The sequence below is a fragment of the Chenopodium quinoa genome, unplaced genomic scaffold (assembly GCF_001683475.1).
Source record: "Chenopodium quinoa cultivar QQ74 unplaced genomic scaffold, ASM168347v1, whole genome shotgun sequence".
Classification (NCBI taxonomy): Eukaryota; Viridiplantae; Streptophyta; class Magnoliopsida; order Caryophyllales; family Amaranthaceae; genus Chenopodium; species Chenopodium quinoa.
In genome coordinates this window covers 8500431-8515353 of record NW_018743331.1, presented here as the reverse complement: position 1 = coordinate 8515353, position 14923 = coordinate 8500431, and the positions used below count along the sequence as shown (strand labels likewise).

The 14923-nt window shown below is 33.0% G+C and overlaps 1 pseudogene; it reads right to left on the bottom strand.

The window, feature by feature from the left end:
* Positions 1 to 9118: 9118 nt before the first annotated feature.
* LOC110737889 lies at positions 9119 to 12979 on the bottom strand (annotated as a pseudogene).
* Positions 12980 to 14923: the final 1944 nt, after the last annotated feature.

Genomic DNA, 14923 nt, shown 5'->3' with positions numbered 1-14923 from the left:
GCTTCCGATCCTTAGCTACTTCTGAAGCTGCCAAGTATTCGGCATCGGTTGTAGAATCTGCAATCGTGCTTTGCTTAGCACTCTTCCAAATGAACGCTCCTCCATTTAGACAGAAGACGTACCCTGATTGTGACTTGAAGTCGTCTCTGTCAGTCTAAAAGCTTGCGTCGATATAACCTTTAATAACCAAATCCTTACTCCCACCATAGACTAGAAATTTATCCTTGTTCCTTTTTAGGTACTTTAGGATATTCTTGGCCGTAGTCCAATGCGCCTCTCCTGGGTCTGATTGGTATCGGCTCGTAGCACTCAAGGCATACCAATCAACAATAATAGATTACCCCTTCATATTATTTATGGATCCCCACGAACTTTAAAATTAAACTACTCACACATATTGAAATTTAAACTAACAAAGCAATAAAACTAGACATGATAAATCAAACAATTAAATTACTGAAAATAAAAGGGAAAGAAATCGTTACCAAAATAAACGGAAATATTGAATTGCATAAACCAAAGGAGTTGAGAGAACAAGAGTATTAATCAAAAGCTTAAAATTAAAATATGGAAATTAACTAATGAATGACGTAATTGTCTCGCTTAACAATAGCGTATTTATACTAAGCTAAGAAATCCTAAATTAAAACAAAGTAGAAAATCATCATTAAAACTCCTCACAAACACGCGCTCGGTCGGGCGCTATCTCGCCCGGCCAGGTCCGGCTTCGGCTGAGAAACTCTAGCTCGCTCGCTCGGTCTGGCGCGCTTCAAGGCGAGGGCTGCTACTATTCTTCCTTCCTCGCCCGGCCGGGCGCGCCTCAGGGCGAGGGCTGCCCCCGGTCGGGCGAGCATCCAGGCAACAAGAACTTTTCGATTGGGCTCCTTGGCCCAATCGGGATTCCTCTTTGGGTCTTTGTGACTCGGTCCGTTACCTCGGTCTCTTCTTCTTCGCCGAGCCCTTTAATCACCGGTTTGATTTCTCTAACGCGGTCTTGGGATACGGAATGTGGTCATATGTGCGCGATCCTAATCCAATGCTCATAGTGGCTCAAATAAGTTCGGGAAAATGCTCCAAATCTATAATTTCCTTTAAAACAATACCAAAGCAATGAAAACACTAGAAAACGCATATTAGTAATAAAAATAGCTCCATAGAGCCAAAAATACTCCTAAATATGACCAAGGGACATGGGAAAATCACTATATAAAATGGACATATCATTTCATAACCTAGGACGATTGGCTGCCCTATACGTGATAGACACGTGTCTTAGGGTATGCTTTATACTTGGTATTCTTCCTTTAATAGGCTTTGAGCCCTTCATTATTTGATGTCTCTCTTAAGACACCTGTCATGCTCGTATTGGCCTGTTATAGCTGAGTTGGATGCCACGTGGCGGCTTATAGTTGGGCCGCTTATTGGCCTTTCATTTGTCTATAATAGAGGTTTAAAATACCCCGAAACAAGTTTAATTTTAGGACCAACACTTAATAACTCACAATTAGAATTAGATACCATGTGAAGCGCATATGAGAAATTTGTTTCCAAACCTACGGATACATAGTATTAATTTCAATTCCGACATTTTACATAGAAGAAGTTCCTAAGTGAACTTATATTGTTTTGCCTAAAGATGTCAATTCAGGTAACTAGGACGAGTTTGGTGAGCTCGATCGGGTCAGGTTGAGTTTATTTTTAATATAACTGATGCTAAATTATTATACTATATCCACACAAATCGAAATCTAAACGTGATTTGTTCAAATCAATTTAAGATCGGGTCAGTTCTCTCCTAAACTTGTTGTCCTTTTATGACAACATCTAAAGTTGTTGTCAAATCTAATTTTCTTAACAACATTCATCAATGCATACGTACACTTTGGTTAGAACTTAGAACTAATAATCAACTAGATTAGCTCCCGTGCCATACACGGTAATTTCACTACATTTAATCAATAAAAGAAAAAAAAATGTATTAAAAATAACATAGATAAAATACAACTACAACATATTTATTATCTTCTTATTTTGCATATATAATGAAATAAAATATGAAATATAACAAAAGAATCGATTAGACAACTGAGTATTACCCATGGCGGGCATGGATTCGTTGTTTTGTTGGTGTTCAGGCTGTACGATTGCTGCATATCGAATCTGTCTCCCGAGGAAATCCATAATCCCCATTCGGGTTCCAAAAATCCCCGAAACAAAACTCATAGAAGGTATTTATAATACAAGCTGATAAAAATAAAGAATAACAAGAGAAAATAAAACAAAGAAATAGCTATAGAATGAAAATAAATAGGGAAAATGAATAACAAAATAAAATCTATTGAGTCATAAAAAGTGGAAATGGATTTTTATTTTTTTTTGAAACCAAGTGGAAGGGGAATTTACTATAGTAATAAAAAGGTACATTTACGAATTTGCTCTTCTCATAGTAAATTTACGAAATTACCCTTTTTCGTTGTCAGCTGCTATGATTTTGCATTTCTTTTCCTAATTGCCTCTTTTCTTTGCCACCTAAGCTCAGGATCTATTTCACAGGCAGTGTTTTAGGTAGCGATTAGCGTTAGAACCAAATCAAAACACTAATAGGTAGGAAAGAAATAAGAGTGTTTAGTATAATAACATTTTATGTAGTGGTTAGTGGTAGAGGTAGCGTTTTTAATTTGTAGCTTTTCTCAAACGTTAATCGTGTTAGTTGATTGAAAAGAAATCGTCCAAAGATTCATGGAATATATAATTGTTTAATTTGTGAAGAATGTTATGATTTTCTTAAAAATCTTGAAGATGCATGGAGTTTCTTAGAAACTACACTATCCTACAATTATTATTAATTATTGTGATTTTTGCCTATGGATTTTTACCTTTCATGGGTGTTTTTTTTTCATTTTTTTTTATTTCAGGCTTTAAGGGTTTAGATTATTAGGATAGTTATTTTTTTTATTTAGTTATGTTAGGATGAAATTAGTAGTTGGTTACAAATATGATTAGTGGATAAATTAAGATTAGGATTCTTAGTTTTCTATCTTATCTTAGTGTTATGATTATTAGTAGGGATGTTAGTGGGGCGGCTCTAGTAGGAGACCCGCCTTATCCTTGCCCCGATGGGGTGTGGATGGGTTTCGCTTTGGCGGGTCGCGGGGCGGGGATGGGTCTAAAATCCATACTCGCCATTGGTGATGGGGCGGGGGTGGATTTTAAGCTATACCCGCCCCGCCCCGCCTAACCCACCCTATACCCGACCAATACTCACATTATACCCAACCCATGTGTACATAAAAATTTATATAGCTGTAGACACTTGATTGTGTCTCCCCAAAAACCAAACCTAGTGATGAGCACCTTTCACGTCTTTAATTATCGAGTTAGGTGAAAGAGTTGAAGAGTCTCGTGAATTCCCTTTATCTTGACCATTTCTAGCCTTTCCTTAAATGTTTTAGACCAAAATCATTCATTTCGTGTACTCTTTATAAAACGTCCAAACCAGTTTATTTTGATCCATGATTCTGGTCCAATTATTGTGTAGTTGGATGGGGCTAAAATCCATACCCGCCATGGGTGATGGGGCGTGGGTGGATTTTAAGCTATATCCGCCCCGCCCCGCCTGAACCACCCCATACCCGACCCATACCCGCATTATACCCAACCCATATGTACATAAAAATTTATATAGCTCTAGACACCTGTTGTGTCTCCCCAAAAACCAAACCCAGTGATGAGTACCATTCACATCTTTGATTCTCGAGTAAGGTGAAAGAGTTGAAAAGTCTCGTGAATTCCCTTTAGCTTGACCATTTCTAGCCTTTCCTTAAATGTTTTAGACTAAAATCATTCATTTCGGGTCCTCTTTATAAAACGTCCAAACCAGTCTATTTTGGTCCATGATTCTGGTCCAATTATTGTGTATTTGGTTGGGGTTTGAAAAGAGCTTTACAACGATATATTATAAGCCCAAATCCGACTTATAACGAATAAGTTATAGCCAAAATACTTAACCGAACCCGAACCAAGTCTTACCTGCGACCCAATGACTATGTGGAGGGTCCATTAACCTTAACCTCATTTCTAAACCAATTAGGATTTTTTACAAGCTTCTAGAATCCTCTGGAAGGTTGTTTTCGATCCTAAATCCCTTAGGATATATTGTTAGCTTCTAGAATCCTCTAAAAGGTTCTAATTTATCTTATTTTTTAATAGATAAGGATTTAAGAATTTTACATCAGATAAAACATTTTTTTTTAATGATCCTAATCCCGGTCAAAATAGAATACGTACGGATATTCAGTTATCCCAATCCGATTGGGATTAGAATTCCGTATGGATTCAATCTTTCAAAAACCATCGCTGAGCGACAGCACCATCGCGCCGCGACAAGACTTTCGCGTCGCGACAAAGCTATCGTGCCGCGATGGAATCTGTTTTACTCCGAATCGGATTCTGACTATTTCCCGATCGTTTCAACCCTCTTTTTTTCTTATAAATAGAGGTTGTTTCACCCCATTTTCAATCATCAACAAGCTTGATCGATCACCAACAATCATCATCTATTCGTTTCTCTAAGCTAATGCTTTTCTCTCTCTTTCTTTTCTTAGCTTTAGCCTAAACACGTCCTAACACACATCCTTTATACTTTTCCTAATCAAACACCATACCTTCTTCATGAGCTTTGAATACTCTTAGCCAATCTCGAAGTTAACTTCGACGTCGACGTGAAAGGTTGATAGTTCTGAGGGTTTGGTCCCAAATCTATATTTCAATTCTTGTTTAATCTATTTGGTTTATTTGTTTTAATATTTTTGAAGTTTACTAACGTGTGTATTGTTTTGATAGAAAGAGATCGAGGCATCAAAGTAAGTAGTTCGATTACTTAATTATTATTTTAATTCCTAGTATCATGTTAGGATGTTAATTTTGATTCCTAGTATCATGTTAGGATGTTTATTTTAATTCCTAGTATCATGATAGGGTGTTAATTAATATTTCTAATATCATGCTTCCTAGTATCATGTTTAGACTAATGCTTTGATTATGGTTTTAATTAGTGACATGCTAGGGTTTATTATTAATCCGTTTAGTATCATGCCTAGGATCTTACTAATTTGATGATTTTTATTATGATGATGATTGTTGTGTCAATTAAAACATTGCTTGATTATTCATAATTTATTGTTACTGCTTGATCACGCCCTTTCTTGCAGGTTTAAAGGGAAATTGTACTTGAAATCACGCCTTATAAGAAAATTAATATTTTGATTTTAGGCTTAATATGATTTTAATCAAGTGATCACCAATGATAGATTTATTTGTGCATTAATAATCAACCAACGTAGATTAAACAGGTTTAGGATTAATTTGATGTATGTATGCTGATCGGAAAGCGCACATGAATATCATAAGAATAATTAGAGGCCGATTTAGGGGGTTCAATCTCTTTTAGGTTGGATTCGTACCATCATCCCCGAATATCCAGTCATGGTTACAGACCACTGTGGAGTTAGCGATCTCTGTAATCGTGAATGGGGTGTAACCTTCACACCCGTGAACGGTTTACAAATTCCTAAAACTTGTTGGTGACTCTTTTATCTCTAGCTTCCTTTCCTTTGGACGCCACCTTGCTTAAAAGCATGATCACTGTGGGGCTCAAGGTTGAATTTGAAAAATTCCCTACAACAGTAAAAAAAAAATAAAAAATAAAAAAAAAAGTTACTAACTAATGAAGTTTCTAGACTTCTAGAGAAAAAAAAAACCCACACTCATTCTTATGTTAAAATAACCCTAGCCGACACTTTCTCCTCTCTCCTCTCTCCTCTCAGGCTCTTATCAATCACCACCTCTGAATCTCCGCCGCTGAGTTGTGCGTCGGTTAAAGCTCCGATCAAAACTTCGATCTGTACTTCTTCCTATCGACACTCTCTCTAACTCATTTTTTATTTTTTTTATTTTCCCGAATTATTCCTTCCCTTACCATTTTTTCGATGAAAAATAATTTGACTAATTAACTAAGATGAATTGCTAAATTAGTGGGAGAATTAGAGGAAGAATTTGAAACATGGGATATCGATTTCGGAATAAGTGGAGTTTGCACCGAATAATTCAAGGCCTAATGGATTTTTTATTATGTATTTTAATATTAGTAGACTTGTAGTATTTTTAATATTTGGACTTTGGACAATTTGGAGTTACATTTATTAGTTTGGAGTGTATAAAATTAGTTACTGTTTTCTTTTTTTTTTAACTTCATTATGTTAAGTATGTAATACTAATTTTGTTTTATGTGAGCTATAGGCCTGTAGTATAGATTTATAGTTTAAATGTTGTTTTTTTTTTTTTTTTTTTTTGGGAATAGATTTAAATATATTATTTGTGGTGGATTTAAAGTGGGAATTTAGCGGGGATGGGGCGGGGATTATGTGGGGCTGAGATGGGGATGGATATCCACGTGGGAATGGGGTGGAGGTGGTTTTAGAGTTGGACCCACCGGGGCGGGGATGGGGGATAATTTTCAAACCTGTCATGGGGATGGGGGTGGGGATGGGGATGAAAATGTGAGGTGGGGATGGGGATGGGAATGCCAAAACCCGCCCCGCCCCACCCTGCCGCGTTGACATCCCTAATTATTAGTTTCCTATCTTATCTTAGTAAGTTTTTCACCCTATAAATGTACGTGCATATAAATAAAGTTTTTTTTCAAGAGTCTGTATTTTGTTTTATTAGTAGGAGTTAATCCTCTGAGCGTTACTTGTTTGATATGTGATCATAGTTGCGATTAGAAAGTGACTCTCTATTATTCTTTCAAGGATTAGAGTACTTCCCCTTAATTTTCGTGTTAATTCTTTAGTTTTTACTAAAATTCGAAGATCTAGTATTATTATATAGCTTACAAGCCTTATTACGTATGGATTTCTATTGTAATTTAACATTTCAATCACTATTTTAATTTTGCCAAATACTCATACTATTAACTGCTACATTAACAGCTAACCTGACCTGTATGCACTACTAATTGACATCTAAGATAAGATTTCTCAAACCCTCATCAGAATTTTCACTTTTATGTCTTTGTTTAAGAGAATAACTGCGAGTATTGCAAAGGTTTGTCTCTTGAATTGCTTCAAGGATTAATGATGATTGGGAGTATTAAAAGTGTAAGTGCCAGAATAAGATTTTTTGATCTTGAACGTTGCTAATCAAAGACCTAAAACTGTTTTGTATTATAGGTCAAAATGTGGAAGGGATTAGAAATGGAAGGAAAACTGGCGTCCCAAAAAGGAAAATGCCCTACTATGTCAGCTTTTGCCGTTTGTAGTAGAGATGACGTGTCCGGGAAAAATTGGTTTACACATTTTTTATTTTGGGCATAAATTTTGATCCCAAACTTGGAGTAAGGAAAATAATATATCATTGGAAAGATTCTAGAAGTCTACTTTCTAACCAAATTTGAATTAGGTCAAAATCATTAGTATGTTTTAAGATATGGACATTTGAGTATAAGGATGTCAATTTTGGGTCGAGTGTAGTATTTGGCTCATATCTCATTCGTTTTAAATCAAAATGGGCTTATGAAATATCGTTGAAAAGCTTATGTTAAGGGCTATTCTCTGTTTTGGACTACAGTTAAGAAAAGAGAAAATTAGGCTAAGACTTATGGATTATTTTGGGCTAAGAAAAGGGTTTACATAGATGTTTGGGAGAAATGGATTGAATTAGGTGGATTACAATAAATTATGGGGTAGGAGTTCATGCAATTCACGGATTTGATACGCAACTCAATCAAATGGCGGTGAAAGGTCCCTCATCATCGAGTTTGAGTCGAGGAGACACAATTAGGTGTCTACAAATCTTGAATAAAATAATGTTAGTAACTTCAAAACTTTAATAAATTTAAATTAAAGAATTAAATTTAAATAGAGTTTAGATTTGTCAAACCCTCAAAGATTTCAACCTTTCACGCCTAATATCTCTTTGAATTTCTTGAAGGAATAATGATGAAGAAAATTAAAAGTGTAAAATAGGGCTGATTATGCGTATTAATCGGTGCCTAGAACCCTTATAGGCAAGGATGCAGGAGAAAGATAAAAAGAAGGCAAAGGATTAACATGTCACATCGAAAATTAACGTTACACATTAGTATTTGACGTTACATGGCAAAAATGGCGTGGTAAGGCGAAAGTTCATGATTTTTCACAGTAAATCGAGAAAAATGGAAAAAAAAAATTTACACGGACGTAAAGCGGCACTTCACATTTCAATGGACATGACGCGTCAGAAATTGACATGGCATGAATGCGGCATGTTAAAATAGGTTGTACGCAATTTGTTAAAATTTCCATAACTTTTGAATCCAAACTCAGAATAAGTCAAATAAGGTATCGTTGGGAAGCTCTTGAATTCTGCTTTCTATACCAATTAGAATTAAGTCAAAATCAATTTTAGATTTTAAAATACAAACAAAATTGTGCAAGGGTGTCGGTTTTGGCCTGAGTCTAGTATTTTGCTCGTATCTCATTCGGTTTAAATCATAGCTGGGCTTATGACTTATCCATCATTGGAAAGCTTATTTCAAGGGCTATTAAACCATATAAGGTTTGAAAAAAAAAATTATGAGGCTCAAAAATAATTTTTGCTTGATAATATGGTATGGGCTTAAATGGGTTTAAATAAAATGGTTTAGGGATTAAAAGGAAAAAGGCTAGGATACGCAACTCGACCAAATGGCGGTGAAAGGTCGTCACTCATCATTAGGTTATCAAAAACCTATACTTATGTATGTGTTAAGTGTAGCTATATGAGGATAACGAACATTAAAATTACTATGAGCGTATTAAATATGGATAACAATTACAATCCATTTTTGTTGGAAATATGAATATTAATTGGTTCAAAAGCGATGCCATTAGTTTAGTGTGTTTAATACTTGTATTGAGAATTTAGATCTTTTAAGGGATGATTGTAAGTGCCAAATGACTATTACTATTAATGAAATCACCCTCTTTATTCCATTAAAAAAAATATACATGCTATAAATATGATCTTACAAAAAAAAAATACATATTAACAAATGGTGTCTCATGAAATTGTAAAGAAAACATATATTGCTACACAGGTATCATATAAGATTATTTATTATGTAACTATAAACACAATTTAATAACACATCTGCTATTTCAATTAGTTGCCACAATCGTGATATTGAAATTTGAAGTAATCTAGATTGGATCCAACCTCTTCAAGTGATTTAGAGAAAAAGTTTTTGACAAGCTCCTCAGTTGAGAATTTCCTATAAATAGGTGGGTTTTCTTCAGATGTTAGCTCCTTTATTGGACCATGTATCTTCTCGAATGAGATAACACCATTATAAAATATTGCAATTGAAAGCCTTGGTCTAGCACTATTTGTAATCACTCTATGATAAGCACCTTTTATCATATCATTTGTTATCATCTATAAGATATAAGATAAGAGTTATAAATAGTGTATCACAACAATATAATACTTGACATTTTCAAAGAAATCTAGGAACTATAAAGTTTGATGATTTATTTTACAAGGTATAAAAACAAAACCTGAAGTATATTTCCAAAGTTAATAATCAAACCATCGGTAACAGGCTCAATATTAACCCATTTGTTTTCATGAAGAACCTAGAGTCCACCAATATTGTCTTGTAAGAGTATTGTAATAAATGAAGTATCAACATGAGCATCGGTTCCCATGGTTAATTTTGGTTCTGGACATGGTGGGTAATAATTGTTAGCTAAAGCCCAACTTTTTGTACATTTTGCCATATTTCCAAGACACTCAGGTTCAAGTCCAAGACCTACTGATATTAACATAAGTATGCGATCACCAAGCTTATGAATGTGATTAATGTACTCCAATGTCACATCTCTGCAAAAAAATAATTATTATATAAATATTTATACATTCAAAACCAATTGACTCGTAGGGTACACACTTTATGTGTATCCTCTTATAAATCAAGTAAACTTGCATTAAAGTTTTGCATTTAATAAGAAAAAATCCATAGGTGACTTTATTTACACATATTGTAAAAATAAATAAATTCAATTGCTAACATATTATATTAGCTTAATAATCAGTTGCTTAGGTTGTTATATTGAAGGATGTCACCGGTCTGTATCTAGAACGAATTCTTCTGATCTACATATACCCTCGATGTCGCAGATTTGACAAAATTTTCAGATTCAATTCAAGTTCCATCAAATCCATATGTAACTTTATTTGTTGTTAAACAATTATTATTTTTAGATATTTCTTTTACATAAAATCAAGTGAGAAATAATATTTTTAAGTTCATTTATTAAACTTACATGCTTGCACCATCAATTTTCCAAAAAAAAAAAAACCTAATTTTTATCTAAATAATTCTTTTGTGTCATTATAGTTGAAACATTTTATGAAGCCAAGTTTGTGAACATATAGTTTTAAACATTTATAAATATAGATATTTAAAATATAGAGATTGAGATAGACGAATACATTTTTTCATAAAATCATAAAATGAAGTCAAAATAACTTATGTGAATAGATCCCAAAGCCTAAAAGTATCAACTAAAAAGAATTAACGATGTAAATTAAAGAAATTAAGAAGTTACACATAAACAGTAATACAAGAAAAACTTAAAGTATATACTATTTCTGTTACATATAACCTGGAACTTTGGAGTGCCTCGGACTCCAATGCAAAATTTGCATAAGAGTATAAAATAGAGAGAGAAAAATATTGATGCATGTGATGAGGAGACACATAGGGATAAATGACATCCAAAAAGAAGGGTAAACATTTATTAAAAGTATTGAGTAACATCTATAATTGGTAAAAGTTGCAAATAATATGAAATAAATGTAGTATATTTTAATTTTTTTTAGGAAAGTCAAATTAAACATTATATAAAATAGATTAGATAATTCTCACGCAAATGAAAGTCAGAATAAAGTTTTTTTAATTTATAAATGAAGAAATTCTTAATTAAATTTTTTATATTAATTGTGATTCAAATTAGTCAATTAGTGAATCATTTATCAACGGTAATTTTTAAATTTTGGTAAGAGTGTACTGTATGAAATAGATGATATAATTAAAAAAAGTACTCATTAACAATTAAAAGAAATAAGAAGTACTAATTTAAAAACTTCGTATAAAAAAACAAAAAAAAAAAAAAAACAAAACAAAAAACCTTCCTAAAAGAAAAATATAAATAAGTGAAAATTGTTTTAATAAATTATGAAACAGGTTTATGGATCGAATCTAGATGTCATAAGCAAAATCTAGATGTAGGCCTTGTCCATCGAAAATTATTTTGGATCCGTTGGTCTAAAATTATAAGATTTTAATCCTATAAAATGGAACTAGATTCACCTGATTAGGATCGGATTCAAGAGCCGTTTCCATCTCTACATATATTACTAATTTGCTTACAAACCAAAGCTTAATGCACTTTTTATATTAATTGGTAGATAGCTTATGTATATAGGCTTAGATTTTAGGGAAATTTATATTCCCTTTGCCCCCAATTAAAAGTCATTGGTGTAGGTGTTTAGAAGCAGGATAAAAAATTAGGGTGGAGGTTGGTTGTTTAAAGGTATACATATACATAAGCATACACACATACACACACACACACACACACACAAACACACACACGAGATCGTGTAGGGTCTTAGATCATTATAATCGGACGGATAAGGTGTTCCCCATGCTCATTAATTCCATTTTTAATAATTCCATACCTTTTAAACTAATTCCCAATTTTTTTTTTATTTATTTATTTTTTTATTTAAGACAATTTCATTTACTTTATGACTGATTTCATTTACTTTTACTAATTTTTCATTTACTTTTTAGGGAAGAAAAATTGTAAACTACTTTGTAAAGTTAAAATATTATGAAAATGCCATTAATGACACGGAGGCATATGGATTGTGCGATTAACAAGATCTAAGTGCCTAGATTAGTTCCTAGTTCTTATTTTAGCCTTGGTTCTCATTATTACTTGATTCTATATTATTATTTGGTAGTCAGGTTCTGGTGTTTAAAAGAAAATTAAAATTAAGTTAAGGTAAAATGAGAATTATAATTTTTTTTTCAATAAGAGATTTGTAATAAGAGACAAAGCTTATGGGTGAATTGAGAATTTATAAGGGTAAGGAGGAATCAAAGTATATATATTATGCATAAAAACCCCAATTTTGTAAATCAATTTTGGAAGATAAATAAGTGTACCTCGTGTGAGAAAGACATAAAAAACATACCTACATATAAGAGGCAACTTTTGAGCATCAACTTCACCGCCAGTATTTCGAGCGTTGACATACAAAGTGTCCCTCCAATTTGCAGCCTTTGACTGGTACAAGTCATGGTTGCTAAAAAAGTACACATGCTTTGATTGAAAATCGCGGCTATAAATTTTTTTCTTAATTTCATCATCTTGTTCATGAAACATTCGACTCCAGTTTATCATCTTTTCTAACAATTTCTTTGGAATCCCATGGTTTATAACTTGAAAAAATCCCCATTTTTTTGATGCCATAATAATTTTCTTAGTAATCTTAGCAGTTTGATCTTTATTTTCACTAAGATAAGAAAAGTCTATTATTGGCACACTTATATTTTCGCAACTTATACCAAAATCTTTTAAACGATCCTCTAGCGGTCTAAGAAACATGCTAGGAATTTTTTTGATTCCAGCATCTATAAGCCCTTTAACCCCAAGTTTTCCTTCATCGAACGCTTTGAGTTCATCATTTCGATCATAGCGAATTTGTGTTTCATTGAGGGCAATTTGGGTGTTCATTAGATCTTAAAATCTTTCTTGGATGAAATAACTTGTAATGATTTTTGTTTTTGGCTAAGATTAATTTAGAGTTGATGAAAACTATGAGAAGAATCATACATTATATAACATTGATAGATTAGATGTATGAGGAAATCAAGGGATAACCGACTTGCTTGTCCATGTACACCTCATTAATTGGAAATAAATACTAGACAACTAAACTAGTGCATAAGATGTCGGCATGATGCCATATCTTTATTAAGTGACAAAATATCAAGCAAATAAACCAATAAAAAAAAGTTTCTTGCTTAGAGCTATCAACAATTAGTTAGATTGTCTTGTTTAATCAATGAGTTGATGAGTCTACATACTCTTCACGCCATACACTTAGTTTGATTACAAGTTACTCCCATTTTTTCCTCAAATATTTAATGCAACGAACACTTTGTCTAATACCGTGTTTTATGTTGTTGAGTTAAATTTGTTAAAATTTGTATACGTGTGGGTTCATTGGGAATTAAAAATTATAATAAAAAGTAATAGTGGGTGAATAGTTTATGAGGATGCCCAAGTTTATCTATGTGATAAACAATTTTTGTTTATCACATGAAATATTGGAAAATAAATCAACAACTTTATCTAATTGTCATCAATTGTGGGCCTACTTTTAATTTAAAATTGTTAAGGTATTTACAAAATTGTACTAAAAAATCGGAGGGAGTAGTTCTTTAGCTTGGATATCGTACTTCTTCTGCTTCTTCATTTATATCCACAATAGGAAAATATAACGTATAATTTGGTTTGCCACGAAAAATCCTTGCCGACTTTAAGTGAGATTGGTATTTTAGTATTTTTCTCGTGATTTCATTTGACCTTTTGCAAGAAGTAGTTTGATGAATTCAATTGCCTCATTAATGCCTATTAATAAAATTACAATACAGATTAAAATTAAAATTTAATGAACAATCTAATCTTATATATAATTTAAGAGTTATTTTGCACACTTAACTACAACACTCCAAAACCCTAACTCTTAATTCTCTTGCACTATATATTTTTTTTTCTTTGTGGAAAACAACTTCCAAATAACTCCCCTACTCCAAATAATTAACTTAAAAAAAAAACCATAACTTCCTTTCAAAAAATAAAAAAATCTATTACTTCCAGTTATACTAATTTTTTTCCTTAACATATATATATCTCATGCATTGGCATGGGTACATTCTAGTATATACAAATAAAGGAGGCATTTTTTAGAAGATTCGGAGCGCCACATGTAGACAAATAAAAATGTCTCCCTAAAACCAAACCCGATGATGAACAACCTTTCACCGCCATTATTGGTCGGGTTGAGTATTTAATCTAAAACCATACCCTTATCCCAACACATTTCCATTTAATTTACCTAAACCAATCCAATTCCTAGCCCATTTTCCCAAACCATGACTTGTTTTTCTCTTTTCGTGACCACAATCCAAAAACCGAGCAAAACTGATTTTATGGCCCCATAACTTTGATTCAAATACTATTTGATTTGATAGGTTTTGAAATAATATTTTCAACGATATATCATAAACCCAATTCCGATTTAAAACGAAGAAGATATGAGCAAAACACTAAAACTCGGCTCAAAATCGACACCCTTGCACTAAAACGGCCATATATTAAAATTTTTTTAAAAAATTGACCTGATTTTAATTGTGTTAGAAAGTAGACTTAAAGATTTTTCCAACGATATATTATACGCCTTATTCGGAGTTACGTTTCAAAAGTTATGAAAGTTTTTAAAACACGTAAAAATTGTCAAATGTACCGCGTCACAGCAAGAGTACCATCACACGGTCCTAAGTGCCGTGCAATGGTACTGAATTTCTCTTTTTACGCGTTTTCTCTTTGTAAAAAGATAACATTTGGTACCGTTCCATGGCACCTTGGTCAATTTATCCATGCCAATGAGTCTCGACATATTGGGTGTATCCGTATTTATAGAAGCTTTAATTTTTCGTGCTTATCCTAATTATTGGTTTAGTTTATGCATCGCGGTACCTTTTTCTTTCACAATGCCTCGTCATTTTTCTCTATAAATACGAGGCTAATTTACGAGTTTTGGGGAA